The sequence below is a fragment of the Nicotiana tabacum genome, chromosome 7 (assembly GCF_000715075.1).
Source record: "Nicotiana tabacum cultivar K326 chromosome 7, ASM71507v2, whole genome shotgun sequence".
In the NCBI taxonomy this organism is placed as follows: Eukaryota; Viridiplantae; Streptophyta; class Magnoliopsida; order Solanales; family Solanaceae; genus Nicotiana; species Nicotiana tabacum.
Genome location: NC_134086.1, coordinates 79,611,886 through 79,617,544, shown reverse-complemented (window position 1 = coordinate 79,617,544; position 5,659 = coordinate 79,611,886).

The window sequence follows — 5,659 nt, the reverse complement described above, 5'->3', positions numbered from 1 at the left end:
ACAGAATTTGTAGTTGTGTTGGTGTATGTTGATGACTTACTCATCACAGAAAATAATGAGAACTTTATTCAAGAGACAAAGAATGTTTTAAATAGGAAGTTCAAAGTGAAGGATCTTGAAGAATTGAGATATTTCCTAGGGATAGAAATCATGAGATCCAATCAAGGGATCTTGTTGAACTAGATGAAGTATGCACTTCAACTGGTGTCTGATCTAGGTTTGGGAGCAACAAAGCCATTAGCTACTCTACTTGATATGTATCAAAAGTTCACCTCAGTAGAGTTCGATAAATATGTTGGAGTAGCTGGAGATGAAATGTTCGAAGACATATTAGCCTATCAGATGTTGATTGGCAGACTAATATACCTAATAATCACTAGGCCAGATATCATATTTGTTGTGAAAACATTGAGTCAATTTATTCAATCACCTAAGCAATGGGGAAGTAGAAATAAGGGTAGTGAAATACATTAAACCAAATTTAGGAATGAGGATTCTAATGAGTAGCAGGCATGCAGACAGTCTGGTTTGTTACTATGATGCAAATTGGGCATCATGTCCTAACACTAGAAGATCAGTGACTGGGTTTATGGTGAAATCTGGAGACTCATTGGTGTTTTGGAAGTCAAACAAGAAACAAACAGTTTCAAGAAGTTCGACAGAAACGGAATATAGAAGCTTAGCAGCAACTACTGCAAAAATTGTATGGTTATTGGGATTGTTTACAGAGCTCAATGTATCTATCTGTGACGACCTGGCCAGCCGTCTCATGAGTTGCCACTCTATTTTCCCTATTTCCGCTTCTTATTGCTTTGTCTAATGGTTTTATATGTGATCGGATTGATTGGCTCGTGTTCGGAAAATATTCGGTAAGGTTTGAGACACTTAGTCTCTTTTGAGAAAGCTTAAGTTGAAAAAGTCAACCGGATGTTGACTTATGTGTTCGAAGGCTTGAATGTGAGTTTCGATGGTTCGGATAGCTTCAGGAGGTGATTTGGGACTTAGGAGCGTGATCGGAATGAGTTTTGGAGGTCCGGAGTAGGTTTAGGTTTGAATTGGCGAAATTAGATTTTTGGCGATTTCCGGTTGATAGGTGAGTTTTGGTATAGGGGTCGACATGAAATTCTGGGAGTTGCAGTAGTTCCGTTGTGTCATTTGGGATATGTGTGCAAAATTTCAGGTCATTCGGACGTGGTTTGGTTGGGTTTTTGATCAAAAGCGTAATTTAGAAGATTTTGGAAACTTAGGCTTGAATCCGATGTGTTTTGGTTGATTCGGTGTTGATTTAGGTGTTTTGAAGATTGGTACAAGTTTGAATAAGGTTTTGGGATATGTTGGTGCTTTTGGTTGAGGTCCCGGGAGCCTCGGGGTGATTTCGAATGGTTGACGGAGAGTTTGAGAAATTTGAGAAGCTGCAGATTTTTCTGGTTTGGTGTTTCAGCACCTGCGGATTGGGGACCGCAGGTGCGATACCGTAGATGCGAGGAAAAGAAGTAGAAGCGGTCAAGGAGGAGAAGGTCAAGAGCCGCAGATGCCCGTTGGCTGACCGCACCTGCGATGACGCAGGTGCGACTACTTGGTCGACGATGTGGTTTTGGACCATTAAGTGAAAGCCGCAAAAGCGGCTAATTAACCGCAAATGCGGTATCGCAGAAGCGGTATCTGGGCCGCAGGTGCAGAATCCCTGGGCCAGAAGGTGTATATTATTTTCTTTGCGAAATTTTGCTAAGTACACCATTTTTAAAGACGGGAAAGAGGCTAAGGCAGTGGATTTTAAGAGAAATTAAGGGATATCAGTTGGGTAAGTTCCCTAAGCTTCATTATTTGGGTTTATAATCATTTTTTCATTGTTTAATCATAGTATTAGTGGAGATTAAGCAAGAAAAATTGGGAATTAGGGCTTGAGATTAAGAGACTTTAAAATGGGAATTTGAGGGGTCATTTGGACTCCGATTTCAGTGTTCTTGGTATGTATGGACTCTTGGAAGGATAAAGATTTCGTTGATGTGATTTTAACCGAGTTCCGATATGTGGGCCCAGGGGTGGGTTTTGGTAATTTCCAGATTTATGTTGTAAATTTATTATTTTCGCTTGAGCTTCGTTCCCTTAGCATATTTTGACATCGTGATTCTGATTTTGGATAGATTCGATACGAGTGGAGGCCGATTCGAAGGGCAAAGGCATCGTGGAGTAGTATTCCCACTGGTTTGAGGTAAGTAACCATTGTAAATCTGGAACTGAGGGTACAAAACCCCGGTATTTGACTTGTTTTGATAAATGCGGTGACACATATGCTAGGTGACGAGCATGTGGGCGTGCACTGGTAGGGATTGTGACTTGGTCTGTGCCGTAGCAACTACTAAGCCACATATTTGATTTGGAACCTTATGATATTCCGTACTTTAGTCATTTATACTATATTATGGGCTGTATGCCATATTTGGGGCTTTGTGCCGACCTGTTGAGACCCTTAGGGGCACTTTTACTGTCTTTCCTCACCCTACTTGTTTGAAAACATATCCTTAGTCATGTTTTACCTGTTTATTGTTTAAAAACTGGTTTTATCACTCTACTTCTTAAATGTGAGGACTGTTTGGACTGAGTTCCCTAAATTTCTATTGTTGTGCCCGAGAGGCTGTGAGGTTAATGACTGAAAGAGGTTGAGAACCTAATGGTGAGGATACTTATATGTGTATGACTTAATGGATAGGGCTGCACACCGTAGCAATATATATATATATATTGGATCAGGTTGCGCACCGCAGCGATATGACGCTTGGACTGTAGGAGCCCCTTCGGAGTGTGTACACCCCCAGTGAGCGTAGTCGACTATAAACTATGGATCGGGTTGCACGTCATAGCGATTACTATTATTATTTTTATTATGAGATATTAATGAGTCCGAGTGCTGAGATTGTGTACTAAGTGACGAGAGCTGAGTCACGAGTGACTGAGAGGCTGCCCATGAGGCCATATTCTGAGTGATACCTTGTCCGAGAGGCCCAATTATGATATGTTCACACTCTTCCTTTAAATAAGCCTCTGTTGGAAAAATTGCTAAGTATATGATTTCAAGTATTTAAAAGGAAATTGATGATTTCACAATGAAACTGGTTTTAGACTGTGGAGTTCGATCGGTTATCCTATTTTTTATTCATTTATATGATTTTTAACTGCTCGTCATTGCTTTAAGACCTTATTTACTTTAGTTACTTACTGAGTTGGCGTACTCACATTACTCCATGCACCTTGTGTGCAGATCCAGGTGCCCGAGCGGCAGGGTGAGGATCCTCAGCTTATCCAAAGTTTGTCGGAGATTGCAAGGTAGCTACATGGTGTCCGCAACCCTGCTTTTTCTCCTTCCTATCTTGTTCTCTTTCGCATATTTTTAGACTTATGATGTATTAGACAGTTGGCTGTGTATTAGAGGCTCTAGACTTGTGACACCAGATGTTTGGGCTGTGTTTTCTTATGTTTTATTGACTTCCGCATATTTCAGTTGTTTTAAACACTTCTTATGAAAATTGGTATTCAAACCCGTGTTAGAAAAATGATTTTATGGTTAGGTTGGCTTGCCTACTAATGTGATAGGTGCCATCATGACCGTGCATTTGTGGTCGTGATAAGTTGGTATCGGAGCCTAGGTTACATAGGTCTCGCGAGTCATGAGCCAATTTAGTAGATTCTCGCAGATCGGTACAGAGATGTCTGCATTTATCCTCGAGAGGCTACAGAACCTTTAGGAAAAACTTCATATTCTTGAAATTCTTGTTGTGCGAATCTGTTGACCCGAGTACTAAACTTCTGTTATTCCATTCTCTCACAAATGGTGAGAACACGTGCTACCGGGAAAGATGGACGACCACCAATACCACCAGCTGGGGCCACTAGAGGCCGAGGATGCGGTCGAGGCCGCGATAGGGGCAGAGCAGCTAGGGCAGCACCTGCAGATCCACTAGCTGCTCCAGTTCAGGATCAGGTCCTAATTGTGGACTCTACAACAGCACCAGCTCAGGCACCAGTTGTGCCTATAGTGATTCCAGGCCTTCAGGAGGCTTTAGCTTAAATTTTATTAGTGTGTACCATTTTGGCTTAGGCAGTCTCGGTTACTACGACCGCAGCTACTTCTTAGGCCGGGGAGGCACCCAAACTCACATTGCTCGCACACCTGAGCAGGTTGTGCAGGGACTCCAGACACTGGGGGCACCTCCAGCCCAGCCGGTTGCACCAGCTCAGGAGTATGTGATACCAGTTATGCCTGATGACCAGTAGCATCGACTAAAGAGGTTTGGCAGACTTCAGCCTCAGACTTTCAGCGGTGCAGAAGGCGAGGATGCATAGGGTTTCTTGGATAAGTGCTAGAGGATGCTTCGTACATCGGGTATTCTAGAGACCAGTGGTGTAGCATTTACTACCTTTCAGTTTTCTGGGGCTGCCTTCATTTGGTGGGAGAGGCGTAGGCCTGTTGGTGCATTTTTGCTTACCTGGCAGCAGTTCTCTATTCTCTTTCTAGAGAAGTATGTGTCACAGTCTCACCTAGAGGAGCTGCGCAGGCAGTTTGAGCAGTTGTATCAGGGAGAGATGACTATGATACAGTATGAGATGCGGTTCTCTGAGTTAGCTCTTCATGCGGTCTGGTTGGTTCCCACAGATCGAGAGAGGATCAGGAGGTTTGTTGATGGCCTCACATATCAGCTTCGGATTCTCATGACTAGGGAGATGGTGACAGGTGCTACTTTCGAGAAGGTTGTTGACATTGCCCGTGAGATTGAGTCAGTTCGCTACTAGGAGCGAAAGGAGAGGGAGGCCAAGAGGCCTCGGGGATCTGGTAGCTTTAGTGGTACTCCTTCGAGGGGTCAGTTTTAGCATGGCAGAGGCCGTTAGTTCAGGCAGGCTTAGTCGGTTCACCTAAGTTATCGTGGGGCATCATCAGATCATGGTTCTCACAGTTCTCATCAGGTCCATTCATCACTCAGTGCCCTTCCAACCCAGAGTTCGTCCCGTGCTCCATCTTTTCAGGGTTCTTCCATGCCAGGTCCTTCTACTGGTCATTTTGGTGCCAGGTGTTCCCTTCAGTCCCCATCTCCAGCACCGGGGAGTTATTATGAGTGTGGAGAGTTTGGGTATATGAGGAGGCAGTGTCCTCATCTTCATGATGGTCCGTCTCAGCAGAGGGGTCAGCCCCCAACTTCAGCTCCAGTTACTTCACCACCCACCCAGCTAGCTAGGGGTGGAGGTCAGTCAGCTAGGGGTCTTCCCAGAGGGGAAGGTCGATCAGGAGGTGGTCAAGCTCGTTTCTATGCCCTCCCTGGTAGACCAGATGCTGCTGCTTCAGATGCCGTGATTTCAGGTATTGTTTTAGTCTACCACAGAGATGCCTCTATATTATTTGATCTCGATTCCACCTTTTCTTATGTGTCATCATACTTTGCTCCGTTATTTGGATACACCCCGTGAGTCTCTTATTTCACCTGTTCATGTATCTACTCTAGTGGGTGATACTGTTGTTGTAGACCGTATTTACCAGTCGTGTGTGGTGACTATTGGGGGTATGGAGACCCGAGTGGATCTTTTATTATTGTGTATGGTGGATTTCGATGTCATTTTAGGCATGGATTGGCTATCTCTGTGTCGTGCTATTATGGACTGTCATGCCAAG